Source organism: Arachis hypogaea, chromosome 1 (assembly GCF_003086295.3).
Source record: "Arachis hypogaea cultivar Tifrunner chromosome 1, arahy.Tifrunner.gnm2.J5K5, whole genome shotgun sequence".
Taxonomy (NCBI): Eukaryota; Viridiplantae; Streptophyta; class Magnoliopsida; order Fabales; family Fabaceae; genus Arachis; species Arachis hypogaea.
This window is the reverse complement of record NC_092036.1, coordinates 4,442,622-4,469,455: the sequence shown is the minus strand read 5'-3', so window position 1 is coordinate 4,469,455 and position 26,834 is coordinate 4,442,622. Positions and strand designations below refer to the sequence as shown.

The 26,834-nt window shown below is 31.2% G+C and overlaps 1 long non-coding RNA gene, 1 other non-coding gene and 1 pseudogene across 2 annotated transcripts; all 3 read right to left on the bottom strand.

Annotated features, from left to right (window-relative positions):
- Nucleotides 1-818: 818 nt before the first annotated feature.
- On the bottom strand, nucleotides 819-922 carry LOC112712026 (small nucleolar RNA R71). Its single transcript, XR_003157659.1, has one exon. It is a non-coding gene; the product is annotated as a small nucleolar RNA R71 (small nucleolar RNA).
- A 9,366-nt stretch (nucleotides 923-10,288) lies between these two features.
- LOC112791670 (uncharacterized) lies at nucleotides 10,289-11,018 on the bottom strand. Its single transcript, XR_003197304.2, has 2 exons — nucleotides 10,839-11,018; nucleotides 10,289-10,581 (listed from the first exon to the last, which is right to left on the bottom strand). It is a non-coding gene; the product is annotated as an uncharacterized lncRNA (long non-coding RNA).
- A 3,663-nt stretch (nucleotides 11,019-14,681) lies between these two features.
- Nucleotides 14,682-15,679, bottom strand: LOC112790807 (probable ribose-5-phosphate isomerase 3, chloroplastic; annotated as a pseudogene).
- Nucleotides 15,680-26,834: the final 11,155 nt, after the last annotated feature.

Sequence of the window (26,834 nt, the reverse complement as noted above, 5' to 3'; positions counted from 1 at the left end):
ATTTCTTTCCCACTTTTATTTTCGAAAATCAATTAGTGTTTTTCAAAATGTTTTCAAAATCTTCTACTCAATTTTCGAAAATTACTTCTCTTCTTCTCACATCCTTCTATTTATGGACTAACACTATCCCTTAATGCACAATTCGAACTCATTATCTCTTGATAAGTTCGAATTTTCTACCTCTGTCTTCCATTTTTCTTTTCCTCTGACACCTCAAGGAATCTCTATACTGTGACATAGGGGATTCCACATTTTCTTGTTCTCTTCTCTTTCATATGAGCAGGAGCAAGGACAAAAGCATTCTTGTTGAGGCTGATCCTGAACCTGAAAGGACCTTGAAGCGAAAGCTAAGAGAAGCTAAGGCACAACTCTCTGTAGAGGACCTAACCGAATTCTTCAAAGAAGAAGAACACATGGCAGCCGAAAACAACAACAATGCCAACAATGCAATGAAGGTGCTGGGTGACTTTACTGCACCTACTCCCGACTTCTATGGGAGAAGCATCTCTATCCCTGCCATTGGAGCAAACAACTTTGAGCTTAAGTCTCAATTAGTTTCTCTAATGCAACAGAATTGCAAGTTCCATGGACTTCCATTAGAAGATCCTCATCAGTTCTTAGCTGAGTTCTTGCAAATCTGTGACACTGTCAAGACTAATGGGGTTGACCCTGAGGTCTACAGACTCATGCTATTCCCTTTTGCTGTAAGAGACAGAGCTAGGACATGGTTGGACTCTCAACCTAAAGAAAGCCTGGACTCTTGGGAAAATCTAGTCAATGCCTTCTTGGCAAAGTTCTTTCCACCTCAGAAATTGAGTAAGCTCAGAGTGGAAGTCCAAACCTTCAGACAGAAGGAAGGAGAATCCCTCTATGAAGCTTGGGAAAGATACAAACAATTAATCAGAAAGTGTCCCTCTGACATGCTTTCTGAATGGAGCATCATAGGTATTTTCTATGATAGTCTCTCTGAACTATCCAAGATGTCTTTGGATAGCTCTGCTGGAGGATCTCTTCATCTGAAGAAGACGCCTACAGAAGCTCAAAAACTAATTGAAATGGTTGCAAATAACCAATTCATGTACACTTCTGAAAGGAATCCTGTGAACAATGGGACTAGTCAGAAGAAAGAAGTTCTTGAGATTGACACTCTGAATGCCATATTGGCTCAGAACAAAATATTGACTCAACAAGTCAATATGATTTCCCAAAGTCTGTCTGGAATGCAAAATGCACCAAGCAGTACTAAGGAAGCTTCATCTGAGGAAGAAGCTTATGATCCTGAGAACCCTTCAATGGAAGAGGTGAATTACATGGGAGAACCCTATGGAAACACCTATAATCCTTCATGGAGAAATCATCCAAATTTCTCATGGAAGGATCAACAGAGACCTCAACAAGGTTCAACAATAATAATGGTGGAAGAAACAGGTTTAGCAATAGCAAGCCTTTTCTATCATCTTCTCAGCAACAGACAGAGAGTTCTAAGCAGAATACCTCTGACTTAGCAACCATGGTCTCTGATCTAATCAAAACCACTCAAAGTTTCATGACTGAAACAAGGTCCTCCATTAGAAACTTGGAGGCACAAGTGGGTCAGCTGAGCAAGAGAATTACTGAACTCCCTCCTAGTACTCTCCCAAGCAATACAGAAGAAAATCCAAAAGGAGAGTGCAAGGCCATCAACATGGCCGAATTTGGAGAGGAAGGAGAGGCAGTGAACGCCACTGAGGAAGGCCTCAATGGACGTCCACTGGCCTCCAATGAGTTCCCCAATGAGGAACCATGGGAATCTAAGGCTCAAAATGAGACCATAGAGATTCCATTGGACTTACTTCTGCCATTCATGAGCTCTGATGAGTATTCTTCCTCTGAAGAGGATGAGTATGTCATTGAAGAGCAAGTTGCTAAATACCTTGGAGCAATCATGAAGCTAAATGACAAGTTATTTGAAAATGAGATTTGGGAGGATGAACCCCCTTTGCTCACTAAAGAACTGGATGACTTGTCTAGGCAGAAATTACCTCAAAAGAGATAGGATCCTGGGAAGTTCTCAATACCTTGTACCATAGGCACCATGACCTTCAAAAAGGCCTTGTGTGACTTAGGGTCAAGTGTAAACCTCATGCCTCTCTCTGTAATGGAGAAGCTAGGGATCTTTGAGGTGCAAGCTACAAAAATCTCACTAGAGATGGCAGATAACTCAAGAAAACAAGCTTATGGACTTGTAGAGGATGTTTTGGTAAAGGTTGAAGACCATTACATCCCTACTGATTTCATAGTCCTAGAGACTGGGAAGTGCATGGATGAATCCATCATCCTTGGCAGACCCTTCCTAGCCACAGCAAAGGCTGTGATTGATGTTGATAGAGGAGAATTGATCATTCAAGTGAATGAAGAATCCTTGGTGTTTAAGGCTCAAGGATATCCCTCTGTCACCATGGAGAGGAAGCATGAAGAGCTCCTCTCAAAACAGAGCCAAACAGAGCCCCCACAGTCAAACTCTAAGTTTGGTGCTGGGAGGCCACAACCAAACTCTAAGTTTGGTGTTGAACCCCCACATTCAAACTCTAAGTTTGGTGTTGGGAGGTTCCAACATTGCTCTGAGTATCTGTGAGGCTCCATGAGAGTCCTCTGTCAAGCTACTGACATTAAAGAAGCGCTTGTTGGGAGGCAATCCAATGTTATATTTTATATATTTTTCTTTGTTATTTTATATTTTTTGTAGGTTGATGATCATGAGAAGTCACAAAATCAATGAAAAAAGCAAAAACAGAATGAAAAGCAGAAAGAAAAACAGCACACCCTGGAGGAGAGCATGCTGGCGTTTAAACGCCAGTAAGGCTAGCTGTTGGGCGTTTAACGCCCAGTCTGGTACCATTCTGGGCGTTTAACGCCAGAAAGGGGCACCAGACTGGCGTTAAACGCCAGAAAAGGGCAAGAAGCTGGCGTTAAACGCCAGAAATGGGCACCAGCCCGGCGTTTAACGCCAGAATTGGCTAAAAACGCAATTTTGCATGCCATTTGGTGCAGGGATGACTTTTCCTTGACACCTCAGGATCTGTGGACCCCACAGGATCCCCACCTACCCTACCACTCTCTCTCTTCTTCACCCATTCACCAATCACCTCACCACCTCTTCCCCAAAAATCCTTCACCTATCAAATCCCATCTTTCTCTTCACCACTCACATCCATCCTTCATAAAACCCCACCTACCTCACCATTCAAATTCAAACCACTTTCCCACCCAAACCCACCCATACATAGCCGAACATCACCCTTCCCCCTCTCCTATATAAACCCCTTTTCACTCCTTCATTTTCACACAACCTAAACACCACTTCTTCCCCTTCTTGGCCGAACTCAAAGCCATTCCATTCTTTCTCATTTCTTCTTCTTCTACTCTCTTCTTCCTTCTTTTGCTCGAGGACGAGCAAACCTTTTAAGTTTGGTGTGGTAAAAGCATTGCTTTTTGTTTTTCCATAACCATTTATGGCATCCAAGGCTGGAGAAACCTCTAGAAAGAGGAAAGGGAAGGCAAAAGCTTCTACCTCCGAGTCATGGGAGATGGAGAGATTCATCTCAAGGGTGCATCAAGACCACTTCTATGAAGTTGTAGCCTTGAAGAAGGTGATCCCCGAGGTCCCCTTTTCACTCAAAAAGAGTGAATATCCGGAGATCCGACATGAGATCCGAAGAAGAGGTTGGAAAGTTCTTACGAACCCCATTCAACAAGTCGGAATCTTAATGGTTCAAGAGTTCTATGCCAATGCATGGATCACCAAGAACCATGATCAAAGTGCGAACCCGGATCCAAAAAAATTGGCTTACTATGGTTCAGGGGAAATACTTGGATTTTAGTCCAGAAAATGTGAGGTTGGCATTCAACTTGCCCATGATGCAAGGAGATGAACATCCTTACACTAGAAGGGTCAACTTTGATCAAAGGTTGGACCAAGTCCTCACAGTCATATGTGAAGAGGGCGCCCAATGAAAGAGAGATTCAAGAGGAAAGCCGGTTCAACTGAGAAGGCATGACCTCAAGCCTGTGGCTAGGGGATGGTTGGAGTTTATACAACGCTCAATCATTCCCACTAGCAACCGGTCCGAAGTTACTATAGACCGGGCTATCATGATTCATAGCATCATGATTGGAGAAGAAATAGAAGTTCATGAGGTTATATCCCAAGAACTTTATAAGGTGGCGGACAAGTCTTCTACCTTGGCAAGGTTAGCCTTTCCTCATCTCATTTGTCACCTCTGTTATTCAGTTGGAGTTGACATAGAGGGAGACATCCCCATTGATGAGGACAAGCCCATCACTAAGAAGAGGATGGAGCACACAAGAGACCCCACTCATCATGAGATCCCTGAGATTCCTCAAGGAATGCACTTTCCTCCACAAAACTATTGGGAGCAATTAAACACCTCCCTAGGAGAATTGAGTTCCAACATGGGACAACTAAGGGTGGAGCACCAAGAACACTCCATCATCCTCCATGAAATTAGAGAAGATCAAAGAATCATGAGAGAGGAGCAACAAAGACAAGGAAGAGACATTGAGGAGCTCAAGCACTCCATAAGATCTTCAAGAGGAAGAAAGAGCCGCCATCACTAAGGTGGACCCGTTCTTTAATTTCCTTGTTCTTTATTTTTCTGTTTTTTGAAAATTATGCTTATGTTTATCTATGTTTGTGTCTTGTGATCATTAGTGTCTTAGTGTCTATGCCTTAAAGTTATGAATGTCCTATGAATCCATCACCTTTCTTGAATAAAAAATGTTCTTAATTGAAAAAGAGAAGAATTGCATGAATTTTGAATTTTATAACAGTTTAATTATTTTGATGTGGTGGCAATATTTTTGTTTTTCTGAATGTATGCTTAAACAGTGCATATGTCTTTTGAATTTGTGGTTCATGAATGTTGGCTCTTGAGAGAATGATGAAAAAGGAGACATGTTACTGAGGATCTGAAAAATTATAAAAATGATTCTTGAAGCAAGAAAAAGCAGTGAAAAAAAAAATTTCGAAAAAAAAAGAGAAAAAGAGAAAACGAAAAAAAAAGAGAGAAAAGAAAGAAATAAAGTTGTGATCCAAGGCAAAAAGAGTGTGCTTAAGAACCCTGGACACCTCTAATTGGGGACTCTAGCAAAGCTGAGTCACAATCTGAAAAGGTTCACCCAATTATGTGTCTGTGGCATGTATGTATCCGGTGGTAATACTGGAAGACAGAATGCTTTGGGCCACGGCCAAGACTCAATAAGTAGCTATGTTCAAGAATCATCATACTTAACTAGGAGAATCAATGACACTATCTGGATTCTGAGTTCCTAAAGAAGCCAATCATTCTGAATTTCAAAGGATAGAGTGAGATGCCAAAACTGTTCAGAGGCAAAAAGCTAAAAGCCCCGCTCATCTAATTAATACTGATCTTCATAGATATTTTTGGAATTCATTGCATATTCTCTTCTTTTTATCTTATTTGATTTTCAGTTGCTTGAGGACAAGCAACAATTTAAGTTTGGTGTTGTGATGAGCAGATAATTTGTACGCTTTTTGGCATTATTTTTAGTATGTTTTTAGTATGATATAGTTAGTTTTTAGTATATTTTTATTAGTTTTTAGTTAAAATTCACTTTTCTGGACTTTACTATGAGTTTGTGTGTTTTTCTGTGATTTCAGGTATTTTCTGGCTGAAATTGAGGGACCTGAGCAAAAATCTGATTCAGAGACTGAAAAGGACTGCAGATGCTGTTGGATTCTGACCTCCCTGCACTCGAAGTGGATTTTCTGGAGCTACAGAAGCCCAATTGGCGCGCTCTCAACGGTGTTAGAAAGTAGACATCTTGGGCTTTCCAGCAATATATGATAGTCCATACTTTGCCCAAGATTTGATGGCCCAAACTGGCGTTCAAAGTCACCCACAGAATTCCCAGCGTTAAACGCCGGAACTGGCACAAGAATGGGAGTTAAACACACAAACTAGCATAAAAGCTGGCGTTTAACTCCAAGAAAAGTCTCTACACGAAAATGCTTCATTGCTCAGCCCAAGCACACACCAAGTGGGCCCAGAAGTGGATTTTTATGTCATTTACTCATCTCTGTAAACCTTAGACTACTAGTTCTCTATAAGTAGGACCTTTTACTATTGTATTAAGGGAGCTTTTGATCATGTTTTTATGATTGAACCCTCTTTGGGAGGCTGGCCATTCGGCCATGCCTAGACCTTGTTCTTATGTATTTTCAACGGTGGAGTTTCTACACACCATAGATTAAGGTGTGGAGCTCTGCTGTACCTCGAGTATTAATGCAATTACTATTGTTCTTCTATTCAATTCCACTTGTTCTTGTTCTAAGATACCACTTGTTCTTCAACTTGATGAATGTGATGATCCGTGACACTCATCATCATTCTCACCTATGAACGTGTGACTGACAACCACCTCCGTTCTACCTTAGATTGGGTGGATATCTCTTAGATTCCTGATACACGATGCATGGTTGATCGCCTGACAATCGAGTGCTCGCCTGACAACCGAGCCAGCCATTCCGTGAGATCAGAGTCTTCGTGGTATAGGCTAGAACTGATGGCAGCATTCAAGAGAATCCGGAAGGTCTAACCTTGTCTGTGGTATTCTGAGTAGGATTCAATGATTGAATGACTGTGACGTGCTTCAAACTCCTGAGGGCGGGGCGTTAGTGACAGACGCAAAAGAATCACTGGATTCTATTCCGGCCTGATTGAGAACCGACAGATGGATAGCCGTGCCGTGACAGGGTGCGTTGAACATTTCCACTGAGAGGAAGGGAGGTAGCCACTGACAACGGTGAAACCCTTGCTTAAGCTTGCCATGGAAAGGAGTAAGAAGGATTGGATGAAGACAGTAGGAAAGCAGAGAGACGGAAGGGACAGCATCTTCATACGCTTATCTGAAATTCCTACCAATGAATTACATAAGTATCTCTATCTCTACTTTTATGTTTATTCGTATATCACCCATATCCATTTGAGTTTGCCTGACTGAGATTTACAAGGTGACCATAGCTTGCTTCATACCAACAATCTCTGTGGGATTGACCCTTACTCGCGTAAGGTTTATTACTTGGACGACCCAGTACACTTACTGGTTAGTTGTGCGAAGTTGTGTTTATGCCATGGTAGTGAACACCAAGTTTATGGATTATTTGAGTTGTAGTGATCACAATTTCGCATACCATTGACTGAGTATAATATCAAAATAGTTGATCCATTAGTTGAAATTACAGATAATTATAACACTTTGAAAGAGAATTTGCATCTAAGTAGCACACATGTATATCAACAGCCAAAACTAAGCTCATTGCTCGTATAAGACCAAATAGAAAGTACATCCATATTTATTTTTTCAAGAAAAATTATATATTTAATATTTGAGTGATAATTTAAGATGATATTAGAAGAAATAAAAATTCAATGTGATGATGTGCGGTGTTTAGGGTAATGGGTATACAATGATAGTGGTAAAACTTGTGGTTGAATGAAGGGTAATTCAGTCTTTTTTAAATATGTGTGTCTTGTTCTTTATTTTTGCCAAACACAATACATAGACACAAATATTTTATATATATGTCTTTAATGTCTGTATTTTTGTGTCTATGTCTCATCATATACATTAACTAATAGGAGCCTTATATAACATTAAAAAAAATATTTTCGTATAATAACTATTTCTTGAAATGTGTCAAATTCAAGAGGCAATAATTCAATTTAATCAAAATAATATATAAACCATTCTAAAATAAAACTTTGCTATAATGAAAAGTTTTTGTTTTGTTTTTGATTATATTGATAACTTAGCTTGTAGCTCTTAGTATATGGATGGGAGACAAACTAATTAAGAAATGAATAATGCCCTAATCCTATAATCATGCTGCATACAAAAAATATATTAAAAAAAGATTCTACGCATGTATATAAGCTGGGCTATGTAAACTTCTAATCCCAAGAGAAGAGATCCATGGATAGATACGGTGTAAAACTAGCACTTGCAATATTAATAATTGATATGGTTATTTTTTCTACCATTAGTAGTGAATCTAAAAACATTATTTTTGAGCAACCTTTGAATCAAATATATTATATTGCAGATAAGAGTTATGCGCTCCAGAAATGTATTGAGGATTGCAACAAACAATATAAAAAAGGGTCAATGGCGAATATAGGTTGCGTTAGAGAGTGCTATAAGAAGCATTTATAAAAATGGCGGTTCCTTATTATGGCTTCTAGCAATTCTATATATTAATTAAGGTTGTTTTTATAAATTATCGATCTATTTATTTATATCTATATTAAATATTCTATTTACTATTTTGTGGGTGCTGAAAATAAATAAATGTCATGAGGTAACATTCTTTTAACCTTTCCTTACTTTATTAGCTTGTGCATGTATGACATATTTTATGTGCATATTGTTGTGTAACATCCTCACTGTATGTTTAGTTTGTCATGTTTAAGTTACAACCAACAAATAACATGAACATCATTATTCCACTTGATTTTTTACACAACTAATATATTTAATAATTACATTACACAAACAAGACCATGTATAAATTTTTTTTCCTATTAATGGCACAAAACACACACGCCGTTGTCAATTTATCGCACCAATAAATGACAAATTGAAGTAAAAAACTCATACAGAGTTGACATTATTATTAAAAGAAGGTAGTTTTCTCTAACCTAATATATATCATTATATCTAACACAAATGCTATTTGACCAGCAACCAAATATCATCATTTTTAGTCAGCATTTAATCAGTAATATATGTCTAATGCTATTTGGTCAGCATTTGGTCAACACTTATATATTATTACTTATATATAATACATAATTCCAACAAAATAAAACATTTTATTGTATTCATAATAATATATCTTATTACAAATCTTGATCAATAATCTCAACTCAAAATGCAATTTTGCTTGAACAAACTAGCCATTAAATATTCTAGTAGCAAATCTAAATAATTACATCAAGACAAATTTTCTCCTGATAAATTTCACGTTTAAAATGTGGTGCATAATATAATACATGATACTAGGGGTGTTCAAATCCAAACCGATCTAAATTAAACCGTTTATCTAATTCAATCCAAACCGAAAACCGATTAAAACCGCACTAATTCGGATTTGATTGGATTATATTTTTTGTAAACTACTGGATCGGATTGGATTTCGGATCTAATTTTCATAACCTATCCAATCCAATCCAAACCACACAATGAGCTATAATATTATTATTTTATTATTATATTTACAATTATACTTATAACATGTTTAATTTTTTTATATATTTTTATATTATTTATATATTATTATTATTTAATAAATATTTTATGTTCAAAATGTTAGTTATTTGTTTATTTTAACTAACCTATAATTTTATTTTTATTGTTATGTTATTGTTGACCTTTTAAGATATTGTTGAGACTTGTTATGTCATTGTTGATTATTTAAAATTTGATATTGAAACTTGTTATATGTATTTAATTTTTTTAATTTATAAAACCGCAAATCCAATCTAATCCAAACCGCTTGAAATTGGATCGGATCGGATCAAATTTTTTTCAAAAAAGCATCAAATCCAAACCGCACCGCAAGTAAAATTAGTGTTCGGATCGGATGAGTTTTTTACTTAAAACCGATCCAAACCGCACCGCGAACACCCCTACATGATACACACACACACGCGCGCACACACACACACATATATATATATAGACATAATACTACAAATTATTTAATAATTCATACTTCATGATTAGTATTTTCTGAAATCTGACCTACCACAAAGATCTATAGTCCAAATAGAGAATCCAAAATAATAAAAACTTTAGCAAACTTTTGTCCCTCCCTAAATCTTATTCATTGCACTCTCTGTTGCCAAATAAACCCATACAAGTTAGTTATAAGATCTTGATTTTCCCAAGCTGAAAGTGTTAAAACTTGGGTTAATAAAGGAGAATTAGCTCTGGCATAATTCCTAATTTATTGATGTATAATCTTTCTTAAAAGCCGTGAAAACAAATCACTACAACACGTAGAATAAGATATAAAAACTCATTTATTCAACGTCAAAATTAAAAGTAAGTTTAGATCTACCAAAATTATTTAATTAATCAGTAATTCTATAAATTACAGATAGTTGACTAGGTATAACATCAAAATAGTTGATCCATTAGTTGGAATTACAGATAATTATAATACTTTGAGAGAAAATCTGCATCTAAGTAGCACACATGTATATCAGCAGTCAAAACTAAACTCATTGCTCATATAAGACCAAACAAAAAGTACACAGATATATCCATTGAAGTTATCTCACAAATTATAGAAAATTAAAGGCAATACATGGTTTTTATCAAATATAAACAAAAATCTTAATTCATACATGCCAAAATAGCTTTACAAATGTATAATAACTATAAATCTCAAACCTCATCCAACCAATCAAACCTCTGTCTCTCAAATGTTGCAGCCAGAGGTTTAACTTTTCTTCTAACTTTACTCCTCAAATCAGCATCGCCTCCTGCTTTTATCTATAAATGTTAAATAAAGCAGCAAAAGCAAATCTCAATTTTCTATTATAATAATCCTAATTTATCATGTCAAGTAAATATTTTAGAATAACAGTGAAAATTGAATTTCAGCAATGTATATTGAACCGAAAGAGCTCAACAACTTTCTAAGAATCACAATAATACCAAATTCACTTGATAAATGATAACAGACAAATTCTAGTACAAACAAACAATAGTTTTAAGGTAGAAAAATTGAAACCGTGGAACTGTTTTACCTTTTAGAGAGATGGTGACCAACCTGGTATCTAATAGTATTGATTCTATGAGCAGCAAGATCATGTTTATTAAGGTAGAATCGGTTGCAATAGAACAAAACTACCTCTATCAACTGTAAGATTTGAAATTTTCAACTAGTCCAATATATAATTAAAATTGAGTTAAGAGAGTTTAAAAACGCTTGCTTTAGATTAAAAATTTAAATCTCATAATTTGAAAATTTATAGATAAATGAATTCAGAAAATTATTTAGAATGCAAAAATATAATTATTTATAAAAAATGTATACCGGCATTATAACTGACAATACACGTTTATAATTGTTCGGTACTGCATATGAGAAAAATAAAAATATAAAATGACCAAAAAAATATTTAGAATACAAGTTAAAACACATATCCTTAAAATTTTGGCCTCAAGTAGGGCCAATGAACAAAAGGACAAAAATACCCTTCGCTTAAAGCGTCAAGAAATGTGATTCCATCTAAATTTCATTCATTTTCAACGATATTGAGCGAGAGCTCGAGACTGAGGAGAGGAAGAGAAGAACACTATTCACCACCCACTTTAAATTCACTTTTCTCACGAACCAGAGCTCTGATCGACGACCCGTTTGCGGTTATGTGTCACCCTCACTAATTTCGTGTTTTGGGTAGTGTGGGTATTAAAAATTGTGATTTTTATACTTTAGGAGAAGTTCAAACTCAAATTTTAGCGGGATTTTAACCCATGTTTATATGGAATAAGGAAACTCTTTCCTCCTATTTACCCCTAATTTGTGAGAAACTTTAGTATGAACCTTGTATAATTTGAATGAAATTAGATTGAATAGAGTTGATTAAAGCTTGGATTAGTGAGAAATTGATTGATTCTTGGATTGGTCGGAGAGAGGGACTCAAGAGGTTGGGACCGCCGTCAACTAAGGTACGGGTTTTGGTTTCGGATAATCATTATGTAATGCTATGTGAAACCATAGGGAAGTTGACACTAAGGTATTGTTGAACTGATGATGATGATGATGATGGTTTAGTATGAACATGTGATTATGGATGATATTGAATGTTGGATAAAAATGACCAAAGGCTTTGATTGATTGAGTTTCTATTGTTTAGTAGGTATTGATGTGTTGTGGTCTAATCATTGAAATTGAAATTCTTATAAAGAATATATGAAATTGAATTTAAGGTGTTTATTAATTGTTGAAAAAATTTATGAGGATAAGTTTAAGAATAAGATGAGATTAGGATTTGGATGAATTATGTAGTGAAGAGTTAGGTAGAAGCAATAGTGAAATTGATGAGAAATAGCATTAAGCTAGAATTTGGCTAAGTTGGTGTAGAATGGATGCACTTTGGTGTAAAATTGGGGTTTCATCCAAATGGTACAAAAGAATTTGTACTATGGCAGATTTTTAGTCCAATTTTAGAGGGTCATAACTTGGTGCTTGGAACTTGAAAATTTATGAAACTTATCTTGAAATGAAATTGGGGATATCTAGTTTAATTCCATCAAAGAATAGAGTCAAATTAAAATGAGTTTTGAAGAGAAAGTTATGACCTTTTGAATTTCAGTGGTTGAAATTGAATTCAGCAAATTATGCAGCGGTGCCTAGTTTCGTGCGTACGCACGAAGCCTATGTTCAAGATTATGCATGTTGCATACGTATGAATCATACGAAATTTTTGCGAGGCCAGTGTTTAGGTTACGCGCGTACACACGATCCCTGCATATGTACCATTCCCTGAATTTTATGAAATGTTGATTTTGAACTATTAAACCTTTCCAGCAAGCTTGTACCCCTTTGTAACCTCCATATGGAGTCTAATAACTTTAAAGGCTTTGAATATGTTGGGGTGGGTATAATTAATTTTGTTGAATCATTCCCTAATAAAGACTTGTTAAATGAGATACAAGTGTTGTGGGGATAGTGGTTCGTGCCGCCCATGGTGAGAATGGTGCTTTTGTCCCGCTCATAGATTGATGATATGTGACTATTGAGTGGCAAGGACGTCGGTTTCGTCCCTCTTGCATTGTTGATGAGGCACCAGCACTGGATAAGGATGGTGGTTTTGTCCTGCTTGTCCAGAGTTGTGGTGTGGATATGGGGAAGGTAGTAGGGCTTTTTCCCTCAATTTTATTCCCCTACATTCTCTCTAATTGCAAGGTGGAAAGACATTCTCCTTCGTTTTATATGGCACGGCCTCACCGAGGAAGGTGGTAGGACACTCTCCTTCGATTTATTCCCCCTGGTGATACCTCCAGGAGAAGGTGGTAGGGCACTCTTCCTCGATTATATTCCTCTTGGAGATGTGCAACAGAGAGATGATATTCGGGTTAGCTACCGGATGTGTTGGGTCTAACAGTATAACCGACACGTGAGCTCACGACCAGTATGATAGGCATGCATCATGTGCACTTGGTTGTAATTGTTTGGGCGTGCATAATTACTTGGTTTGCCTAATTGATAATCTGTTTAGCTGCTAATTTTGCTACTTGTCATAATTGTTCTCTATTTGTGATTGCTTTGTATTAATTATTGTTTGTGTTTGAACCATTGAAAGACTTGAGACTGAGAATAATGATGATAACTGTTGGAAATATATGAGATTAGTGGTAATTTAAATCACTCTTACCATAGCAAATTAACTCTGTACGGATTGGTTAAGACCCTAGACTTGAATTCCTACAAAGTTGGAGATTAGGATTGCCTAAAGGGTTCATATTTCCTTACGTAGTCATTATTTGGAACTGTTACCCGACTAAAAATCTTCGGGTTCTCACCTGTTGTTGTTATCATACTTTTCTGATATTGAAAACCTTTGAGATCTGCATCGGTTTATAAATTATTAAAAGTAGTTCATTGATTCAACCTCCCTTTTCAAGTCTGTTGAAAACCTTCATGGATGAATGCAAAAAACATCAATAATATAATTGAATAAAAATTAAAAGGAGAATGATCATGAATTGATAAAGAACAGCTGATCAAATTCATCTTGAAGTGTATTTGAAAGAGCTAGAATCATTATATTCTATTGTTCTCTATTTGTTGTTTGATGATAGTTTCTATGTTTTTCTTTTGTTATTGTTGCCCTGATTATACTGCTGTATTTTCGGAACTATGCCCACATCCTTTTGGAGTTTGGTGGAGTTGTAATTTTCTAAAAAAATCATGCAAAATAACATGGTCAATATAAATGTCTTGCACTTTAGTGACATAACAAAAATAATTTCGAATAATGCTACACATCAAGTTTTTTTATTGATCAAGTCCAACCAAATTGGTCTAACATAATAAAAATTAGTTATGGATAGCATTATTCTAAATCTTATTGTTTAACTTGGTTGAACTTGGTCTATAAAAGGCCTTGAATGTATAACATTACTCAATAATTTTATTGAGACGTGTCATACATCATATTTGTAATGAGATTGTTTACACATAAATCTCGTTTGATTATCTCATGCAGAATCGTTAATATCTACCTTAAATTACAAGGTTTATATTTATCCCATTTATTAAATACTTTGCTGATATTTATCCGAGTTCCGCTAGAAAACCAACTAGGATCCAGCCAACTTCTGCCAACTTTCTAATGGATTGGATTTCGAAGTCCATCTTAACAAAGCTAAGTTGATATACATGAATGTTTCTTCTACTAAGCATTATGATGTTTCTTTTTCATACTAAATAGATGTTTTTAATGTATTTTTCAAATTTTTTGTATTACAGATGTGGATATTTCTATTTTTTTAAGAATTATATATATATTTTTTTAAATCCTATAGCTGGACATTTCTTTTGTTAATCATTAGGATATTTTTGTTATATTAAATGGATTTTTTTATATATTTTTGTAATTGTTCAAAAACAGCCCGTGCTCCACCACTCTTTCTTCCTTGAACAACTCTTGAAACTGAACCAGATTGTACTTTCTGCAAAACTGTACCACCTCGACGGCATCGCAAGGTCGCTCCTCCGAGTCCTAACACGAGCTTTGTTTTATCGACTACCACAATGAACTTGTCGAAGGTGGCCTTCAGCAGGGAAGAGCGCTGCCGCGGCCTTTTACAAGGTTGAGGTCGGGTCCACCTCATTGGCACCGTCGATGACGAGATCGAGGCGAGAATTGTCGTCGAGGACAAAAAGCGAAATTCCGAGAGAACATACCTGTTCCTTAGTGCGCTTGGAGGTAGGGACGCGGATGATGTTAAAGAGTTGGCCGGTGGAGAGGAGATGACCGAGCTTGGCAATGACGAAGCGGCGGCGGAGCCGGTGCCGAGGCCAAGGACCATGCCGGACTTGACGTACTCAACGGCTTTGTCGGCGGCGAACTTCTTGAGGTCGTCTTGCGAGAGGACAGGGTTGGAGAGAGCCTAACGGTGAGGGAGAAAATCTGTGTGTGTTATTGTTAGGGTGTGCAGATTAATATGGAAGAGAAGGAAAAGGTTTTTATAGTTTTTAATTAAGTTTACTTAATCAGTTTCTAATTATTTAAATTTTGAATTTAAAAATTTAAAATTAAGTATTAATAATTATAATTAATTAAGTTGTTCAATTTTTTACTGATTACACGCTTGATTACCTATACTTTTTTTATTTTTTCTATATATCTAAATCACCTGATACGAGATTTTACTATTTTTTTTTTTTTAACAATAGGTGCTACTCAAATTTTATCTTTTATATCCTCATTTCTTTTGCTGTCCAAACAGGTATAATCGTTCATCCTTCTAATAATTTTTGTTTGAGTCACATAAGCATATGTTGATATTCTTTGTTTGTTGTCCAACATTCTATTCTATTTTGTACGATAAAATTTACCCGTGTTTTAAAGGTCATTGTCATAACATATAGCGTTATCTCTAAATTGCATTTTAAAGGTTTTTATAAAAGTAAAATATAACTTATCTTTAATAATATAAGCATATATGCAACATTAAAACACATATTTGTATAATGACTATTTCTTGAAATTTGTCAAATTCATGACGCAATTAAGTTTATCCAAAATATAATAAATTATTCCAAAATAAAACTTTGCTATAATGAAAGGTTTTTGTTTCGATTTGATTATATTGATATAACTTAATTAGCTTGTAGCTCTTAGTGCATGGAGGCGACAAAAACTAATTAAGAAATGTAAGCTATAATCATTTTGAATACAAAAATATATTAAGAAAGATTTTAAGCATGTATATATATATCAATATATATAAGCTGGCCTATGTAAACTTCTCCCAAGAGAAGAGATTGATGGCTAGATATGGTGTAACACTAGTACTTGCAATATTAATAATTGAGATGGATATTATATATTCTGCCATTAGTGTATCTAAAGACATTATTTTTTATCAACCTCGGAATCAAATATATTATATTGCAGATAGCACTGCGCTCCTGAAGTGTATTGATGATTGCAACAAACAACATATAAATGGGACCATGGGGGGTATACGTTGCATTAGAGAGTGCTATAAGAAGCATTATAAATTATTCAAACGGAAATATCTGGTAATAAAAAAAAATTAGTCAAAAATAATTATAACTTGTTTTATTTAATATTTATTAATTATTATGATAATTAATGAATGTTAAATAAAATAAATTTTGACTTTTTTTTGTCTACTTAGTACTATCAATATTAAAATTTCTCAATTATTAGTTATAGTATGTATCTATCTATTCTATCTAGTATTTTATGGTTGTTGAATACATTGTGTTTAGTTCAAATATTAATTTTTATTTTTAAAAATATAATGTCTAAAAATTACTTGGCATATAGTATTTTTATAAATATAAAATCTAATACTTTAGAATCCTGTATAATATTTTTAAGAATGAATAATTTTTTGTTTGGTTGGATTTAAATTTTTTAGTTATATTATGTAATATGTTAAAATTATTCTTACTCATTCAAATTAAAAGGTTAATAAGTAAATTTAATAAATACATGAAAAATTTACGTATAAAAATTTATTTCAAGATAAATTTAATATAATTATTTTTAAATAAAAAAAATTATTTTTGTTTCCAAAAGTATTTTTAATATCAATTTTTTAAATTTTCTTAAAAAATTAAATATAAAACTAATCGAATATTATTATTTTTTTATATTAATTTTTTTAAAATTTACAAAATTATCTCTAATGATAAATTTACTATAATATCCCTAATGATAAATTTATTATAATACTCCTAATAATAAATATATTTAATTAAAATTATTATTCTAATTTTTTTAATTTATTAAAATATCCTTAATATTAAATATATTTAATTCAAATTAACATTATCACAATTAAAGTTATTAGCACAAAATACTCACCTAAACTATAATTCATAATTCGCCTCATAATCCATAGTTAAACTTATATAAAACAAATCTCTAACAATTCTAACCACATGTATTAAAAAGTTTCACTATGATCCAAATCAAAGTTACAAATAAATCTCAAAAGTAAACAATTACTAGCACTAATAAGCATACATGCACAACTCTTGTACAAGAACACAAACACATTTACAAAATAAAATCAATGTTACGATAGACAGCTTCGTACATAAAAAAATGATCACAATTATCGAGCGTGATGTATTCTCCTCCATTAGTTTCACATTTTTTGTGCAAGTTGATTCCTTCATCTACTCCAAACATTTTTCGTCTCAATATGGTGGATTGTCCCACCATCTACTTCAAACATATTTTGATCTACTATCTCATCAATAGAATCCACAACCATCACTCTTTTAACGTGATTATGCAAAAAGCAACATGTAGTTATAACTCTTCCTTAAGTCTTAATAGGATAAAATAACATTTCCCTTAAAATTATTAAAATAATAAATAATTCTACAATAACTTTGCTCTAATGAAAAGTTTTATTTAAAAAAAAAAAAAAACTAGTAACATATAGCTCTTAATATTTGGAGGAGACACAAACTATGAGAGGAATGTCCTAGTTCTATAACCATGTTCCATATAATAATATTAGCTAAGAAAGATTCTAAGCATGTATATAAGATGGTCTATCGTAAACTTTGAATTCCAAGATAAGAAAATAATATAGATCCATGGCTACTGAAAAAATGTGATGCTTGCACTTGAAATATTGATGATTGAATTCATTATTTATTCTGCCTTTGGTGTAATTTGAAGACATTGTTCCTACACAACCTTGGAAACAACCATACATTTGATACCATATACGTTGCATTGGAAAATGCTATAAGAAGCATATGAATATTTGATATAATAATTTTTCTACTCTATATTAAAAAATTATCAATGAATATCTAACGTATTCTTCTTATATGACATTTATCACAATTGTTGAAAAGAATTTTTATTTTGTGGTAGATGATATATATAGGACTTGAGCTTGAATTACTATGCTAACGCTTCTATTATTGGTATTTGGAGAATAAATTTTATATTTTCTTTCCCACTATATTTTTCAACTCGATAGGTCAATGACTAATTTATCGCAAATCATAGTTTTATTTGAAGATTTTTTACTGGCTAATAGATTGTTAAATATACAAAATGATTAGAACTCTTACATACACTTACTTAATTAAGTGAACTAGTAAACTAACCATTATATTAATCCAAGTTGGTTGCGTTGAAGTTATATTTGAACTAATATCTCAACAAAAAATATTTATGATCTTTACTTGGATGTCATAGGTTTCAATTACTTAGGAGTTTCAGATGTTTGATTATACTTTTCATAACACAATAAGTACTATTTAAAGTTTTAAAAATTTAATGAATAGATGTAGTGAATAAAGAAGTAGCAATAATCCAACTTATAGCAATTTGATGTTTTTTTAATAAATAAATTAAAGTTTACATTTACACTTATTTTTTTTAAATTATTTATATTTTTGTATTGTATTATTTATTCAAATGTCATGACAAATAAGATACGTATACACATATTTCGTTTAATAAACGAGTATAAGTAACAATTTTGCAAACATGCATTATGTTTCTTACATATATGCTGTGACAATAAAATTAGGTTATTGGACAACTAAAAAAAGAAGTATTTATAATATATTTTGGATTGATTTAAAAAGTAAAATTCATACGATTTGTAATAATAAGAATTGTATTTATTTGAATTTATTTTTACCTTAAACTAATTTAAACTATATGTTAATATTTAATTTTTTATAAAAAATTGATAATATTTAACATTTTCGTAATAAATATTAAAGATTTTATCAAAATTAGATAAAGAGAAGGATATGTAATGTTGTCTATAAATGTGGGATTAGTTAAGATGGAATTATGGTCTATTAATTAGTTATCTTGTGTTTTAGTGTAAAAAAAAATTATAATATTTTAATATATGTGAAAAAAAATTTTCAAAACAAAAAGTGGATGCCAAATCTTGCTTACTCTCTCTCTCTCTCTCTCTCAAGTATATATAGATATAATTTATAGATAAAAATTGACAATTACAAATTTGAATTCTTTTTGTGTAAGGTATAGATTTGTCATTTTTCATTGTCCCTGCTGCTAGTTCACATAATACGACATATCTATATTACATTTTTAATGTTTTTTTATAAAAACAAAAGGTAGCTTCTCACTTCTTTGTAGCTTATACTAAGGGAAAAGTATATGCATGTTTTATCTTTAAAATTTATCAAAAATTTTATTTTAATTTTTTATCTAAAAATTTTCGATTTACATTATAAATTTATTAAAAATTTTTAAAAAATTAACTGTCAGAAGTATATTTGATACAAATCGAATATTTTTAAAATAAAACTAAAACAAAATAAATTTAAAGATATTTTTTTAAATTTTTAACAAATTTTAGAGACAAAAAATATATTTTACTCTGTATTTAATATTAAACATTATCTGTCTATCAATCATACAAGTTCTTATACAAAATTAAAAAAACATTTTTGTATAATGACTTTTTTTTAATTTGTCAAAATCAAGAGGCAATTAAGTTTAATCAAAATAATAAATTATTTATTCTAAAATAACACTTGGCCATAATGAGAAGATTTTTTGTGTTGTTTATATTGGTGACTTGTAGCTCTTAGGTAGCGTTTGTTTTGCAGTACTGGGACAGAGACTGAGACACAGTATCATGTTTGTTGGCTCAGAGACTGGTACTAAAGTTTCTGTCTCTGTCCCCAAAATTTCAGTATTTTAGTGCCTCCAAAATGTAAGGACACAGGGGACTGATATTTTTAGAAACAAAGACTGAAACTTTAATAACATTTTATACCTAAAATACTCTCATTTTAATTAATTAATTCCAATTTTATCCTTTGTGTAAATTAAATTAGAGTTTTATTCTTGTTTCAATTTTTGTCTCTCACTTGGCACCAAACAGAATACTAAAACTTATTTCAGTCTCTGTCTCTTAGTTTCTGTCTCTCAGTCTCAGTCTTTCAGTATCTGTCTCTCCACCAAAAGCTATCTTAGTGTAAGGAGGGGACACAAACTAATTAATTAAGAATGGAATGTCCTAATCCTATACGTATATAATCATGTTTTCATATAAATAAATTTTAAGAAGGATTCTAAGCATGTATATAAAAGCTTGCCTATATAAAAGGGCACGAGAATGAACGAACGTTGCGTGAAAGAGTGCTATATATGGTAAAGCCTATTAGTAAGTTATGGTGATTTTTTATTAATTAAAAAACGGTCGTTCCTTATGGCTTAGCTTCTAGCAATTCTAATATCAAATATATTTAGAAGACAATAAAAATGGAATTTAGATCTTTTAAATTTTGAATTTTTACTTTAAAGAATAAAGTGTGATTTTTTATTTTTGAATTTTTTTTTATATATTTTTTTTAGTTTCATCTATGAAATAAAGGGTAAGAGATCATATTTTATTTTCTAAAATAAAATTCAAAATTTAAAAAATTCAAATCTATAAAAATGAATACAAAATAGTTTAAATTTTTTATTTTGTATTTATTGATTTTTTTTTTTTTGTCAGTGAATTGGACAACCTCAATCCTAAGTACTCCATTGATTATTGTTAAAATGCATTTGTCAAAACATTTAGAAGACAATAAAAATGGGTACAAAATGCATTTGTCAGCATTCTTGTTGATTTTGTCAAGTAACACCACAATGGGTTGATTATTCTTTTTGTTTGGGTTTTATTAATGAAGAGTGATTTGGGCCTGTAACACTAGATAATTTATCAAAACACTTTTGAGCTATTAATCTAATTAAAATTATGTTTCTCATCATCAAAAATATTATTATTTTTTATTAAACTCAATAGTATGTTAGTGTTTATATATTGATATACTAAAATATATATATAATTCGTAGAGAGTAAAATGGTGGTTAGAAAGCTAATTGAATCCGCTATATATATGGTATATTGGTATTAAATTGAATAATCATGCTAAATATATACTAAAATTAGTTATTAGTTAGTATAGAATATACATTAAAATATAAAATATATATAAAAAAGTTAATTTATATTTGTATTTGTATATAAATATATAGTGACTGATTTTAGTAATTAATTTTAATGTATAAATAATATTTTTATAAGTAAAATATCATTTTTCTGTTTTTCCATACTAACATTATATTACACATGGCAAAAGCCTATATCCATGTTATGTTGTCGATGTTTTAATAATCAAGCAAGATAGGTTTGCACTCCCTCACGTCCAAAATATAATATTTAGCACTTTTTAAAAGTCAATATTTCATATAAGTTTGTTATACAAATTAAATAGCATTATTATTGGACAATGATAGTCTTTCAAGTTTCAACATTCGTCGAATTCAAAAGACAATTAATTACCTAACCAAAATAATAAACGACTCTAAATTAACACTTTCCTACGTGTGTATATATATGAACTAAACATGCAAAAAACCTAGTCTACAATAAATGAGAGAAAGATCGAGCCATGACTAGAAAAGGTGTAGTATTTTCACTTTGCATATTGATGATAATTGTGGCGGTTATCTATTCTTGCGTTGGTGAAGTTGATCATGATATTATTCCTCTTGCATCTTGGTCTGATGAGTATATAAAATGTGTCGAGAAATGCGAGAGACTCTATGGCGGTAGGGATTTTCTCATGGTCATCCGATGCATTGGAAAATGCATGAATTGAAGCATGGCTATTAGTACTTTAGTCTTTTGTAATAATTTACAATTTTCTAGAGATCAATAAAGAACAATGCTAGGGACCAATAATTTTGTGATTTATAGACATCAAATAATCATTAATGATGATTTTAATAGTGTGAGATTGGTGTAAGATTTTATTCAATGACTCACTTTTTTTTTTACTGGTTACATGCTGGTTAGAATTTAACAAAGTTACTGTCCATAGACTTTTCCATCAATATATAGAATGTAGATCCGGTGGGCAAAAGCGAATTTCTCCTTCTAAACTCTTGTCTCAAGCTCTAATAATGGAGCAATTTTTAGCTGTTATTTAGTTTTAGATTTCAATTGGGGTATTTCTGTCTTTTGCCTCTTTTCAGTTTTGTTGCTCTTATGTCTCTTGGTTTGTTCGAGAATTCTAGTTTTTAACCCAAGCTACAAGAAATTACGGAATTAGCGATGAATTTAATGACTAATTTGAATGGTCACTAAAATTTTATTTATTAAATTAAAAAATAACAATTAATTTTTAATGACTGATTTAGTCACTAACTAATTTTTGTCTTAAAAAAATTAATCGATCACAAAATATATTATTATTAGTAACCGATTTTGTTTATGGTTAAAATCGATCATTATTCCAAAAAAAAATTGTAGTGCTAGTATGACTTTTAAAGTTTAATTTCTTATGTAACCTCTTTTAGTTGAATAAATCAAATTTATCTTTAATTTGGAAAGGAAAAAAAATAATACATATGAAATATAAATTTATACTAAATATTCAAATTATTCTCCAAAAATTTTTAGATAGGACATTTTGCTCTCTTATCAGTTTTTATTCTTTAAAAGTCTTTAAAAATTATTACTCTCATTAAATATATTGGTCCTTTTATGGTTTTGTAACAGACTAATTTACTTCGTAAAGATGTTTTTTAATCTAATTGTCTTATAATAAATTTTTTGGAAATGATCCATCTAACATACATATTAGAAATTTGATTTAAAATGCTGAACAACTTTATTATATTGCATCTACGCCCAAGCCTTAGTTTTTAAAGTGTATCAAGGGATGCAAGAGACTACGGTGATTGTTCTTTCATGGCCTTAAGATGCATTGGAAAATGCCTTAAGAAGCATGCCTACTTGGCTAATACTTGAGGTCTTTTGAATTTTATAATTTGATAAATACTATGATGCCTAAAAAATAGTGTCTATTTATAAAAAAAAAATAAAAATAATATTTAATTTAAAAATATAAAAATAAATAATTTTAAAAAAATTAAAATTTACTACAAAAAAATAATTAAACAAAATTTAGACACCCCATAAATACTAGAATTGACCTTTTTCAAGCAAAAGCGAATTTCTCCTTTTTCAAGCCTTGTCTCAACTCTCAAGTTCTAATGGATGAAATTTTAGTTGTTATTTGGTTCTAGATTTCAAGTGTTTTTTTTTTTTTTGTTTCTATTTCTTTTCATATAGTCTCTTATATTTCTTCTTAAGTTGTTTATGTAATCTTTTTTAGTTAGACATTTTGTCTTTCACTGTTAAATTTTTATTCTCTAAAAATATTTGATAATTATTTCTGTTAGTTTGATTGATTCTTCTTTTATTTTAAAAATGACTAATTTATCTTATAATAATACTTTTTAGACTTAATTATCTTATAATAAAATATATTAAAAAATAATTTTATCTAATACATAATAATTATTTGATTTAAAGTGACAAAAAGACTAATCTATTTAACAAAAATAATTTTTAAAACATAAAAATTTGTTAAAAACAAAAGCATATAATATTACACATAACACAAATGTCTAAAATTGAAGAAACTTAAGCAAATATTGCTACTCATCATCAGAATAAATTCCTAATAATTTATGAAATCAATACTTAAAAAGTTTATTTTAGCTTTGATTTTTCTAAAATTCCACTAGATGTTCTACGTGGTTTTCGATGCTTTATGATTCAAGCTTGAATTATAGTTGCTGTGTTCGAAGACAAAATATAGGTTTCATAAGCTTTTTAAATTGAACAAAAATGAAAAAACCCAAGATGAATTTCCTCTGACAAAATTATTTGAATCTTAAAAAATCATTAAGAATTTTCAAATTATCTTCTATTCTAACCTAACCTAACTCCAATTCTAATAGTCCACCATCACCACCATCTCAATTTTCCTTCAGACGTATTGATTCAGGTTTGCATTGAGTTGGAAAAATATTTGATAAGAAACCTCATCAAGCAATTGCCATCTGAATCTCATGTGTCTCTGTTTTGAGCCCTCAAACTCGGTAAAGAAAATGGGAAGCACCGCCAATGAGGTTATAAGAAAGTAGTAGTGGCGGTGGCAATCGATTCCAAATTAAAGAGAATTAGTATTTTTGTTCGTAATAATATTATGGAAATATAAAATTTTTAAATTTATGGTTCATTTTGTTTTGATAGTATAGATTATGCATGGTACAAAAGATTTATAAAATCAAATTATTTTAAAAAAAAATGTCGTAAGTTGACAAAAATTATGGTCCACTTTGTTCTTACCAAGGTCTCTCTTTATATAAAAAATCAAATATCAAAATTTTTAGTTATTATTTTTATATGAAAAAGTCTAATTTTTATTTGAATTATATTATTTTATTAATTTTATTTTCTGTGGAACAAAAAAATAGAAAAAATAGAAAATAAAAGAAAAGAGAGAAAAAGAAAAAGATGAAGAATAAGAGTCAGAGTAAGAGTTTGTTAATTTTTGAAGAAAAAAAATTATTTTAATTACAATAAAAAATATCAGATGACATATTTTGATTTGTCAAATTATTAATATAAAATACAAATTATATATAGAGTGAAAATGATAGAGAAAAATAAAAAAATGAAGAAAGGTAGATGGAAGAATTTTGGAGAAAAATATTTTATCTCAATTTTAATAAGAGAGTGTCATGTGACACATTTAATTATTAAATTAGATAGTAATATATGATACATAATATAGGTATATTTCAATTTCAATTTCAATTTTAATATTTTAATTTTAATTTCTATGCAATTAAAGAATGTCATGTTGCACATTTTGATTGTTAAATTAGTAATTAGTCATTGATATTGATAATGATATATAAAATAGATAGAGTGGTTGAAGGAATGAGAGAGTTAAATAAAGGAAGAAGGAGGAGGGGAGAACTCTTTAATTTTGAAGGAAAATATTTGATTTCAATTGTAATGAAGGCGTGACATGTGGCATATTTTAGGTGTAAAATTAATATGGAGGAGGAAAAAATTCTCCTTAATTTTAGAAAAAAAAATTTAATTTTAATTATAATAAAAGAGTTTTTTTAAGATTTACATAGTTTTGTCAAAAAAAATATTTTTTATGAGTATAAAATTAGGTTTTTAATTTTTAGAATAAATTTACCAATGTTCTAAATATTTATGAATAAAAATAGTAATTTATCCTGAGCACTTTGATTGGAGCTTTCATCATTCACTTTTAGTATTTAACATTAACGGATATTATTTTTCTTTGGATTAATGGTCAAATTTATTTTTAATGGATGAGTAATTTTTTGAAATTGTTTCTGAAAAATTATATCAATTAATTAGTCTTTTAAAAATTACAAAATAATTATTTTTGTTTTTCTATCACTTTATTAATAATTTTCGTCAACTATTAATAATAATATAGAATATTAATTGATAATATATATAATACCTAATATGTCTAATGTTAAATATATTTATCAAAATCTATTAATTTAGTCACCCTTTTCAGTTACACAAATCCTAATTTTAATATAATTTAACAGCTAAATTAATAAATTTTTATAAACGTATTTATTTAGTATCCAATTGAACATATTAAGTATAACAATATATATTGTCAATTAACATTTTACATCATATATCATTAAAAAAATTGTTAATAAAACAAAAAATAAAAATAATTAATTTATAATCTTTAAAAGACTAATTTAATTGATAAAAAATTTTAAAAATGAAGTTAAAAAACTGCTCATCTTTCCAAAAATTAATTTTACCATGAACGATATATGATAAGCTTCAATTATATATAAAAACATACCTTTTATAAACAACAGTAGCTACATGTTCCTAAAGGCTCGTCCCAATCAAAATTGAATTACATACAATTGTTATGACTCTTAAAAATCAGTTTATAATTTATTGAGGTTTTCGTATTATATATATACAACAATAATAACAAAGTTTTATTCACTAAGTGGGATCGGCTACATGAATCAAACAATGTTATTGTGTTCTATTATGTATCATGTCTACAGAGAGACCGTTTATATGTAGATCTCGTTTGACCACTTTATGGATGGTCTTCTTAGGTCTTCCTCTACCTTTCGTCCCTTATCCATCTTCCATCTCATCCACCCTCCTGACTGGATGTTCTATCGGTCTTCTTCTCACATGTCCAAACCACTTGAGACGCGATTCAACCACCTTTTCTACAATGGGTGCTACTCCAACTCTCTCCCTTATATCTTCGTTCCTTATTTTATCCAATAGCGTATGACCACTCATCCATCTCAACATCTTCATCTCTGCCACACTCAACTTATGTTCGTGCTCCCCTTTAGCCGCCCAACACTCCGTACTATAAAGCATAGCCGGTCTTATAGCGGTGCGATAGAATTTATCTTTAAGTTTTAAAATAATTTTTTTATCGCATATAAAATCAGATGCACTCTGCCATTTTGACTAACTTGCTTGGATCCTATGATTTATATCCTGTTTAATCTATCTATTATCCTGTATGATGCACCCAAGATACTTAAAACTTTTAACTTTTCGTATTATTTATATAAATGAATGAATTTTTTAATAAATTTATCTTT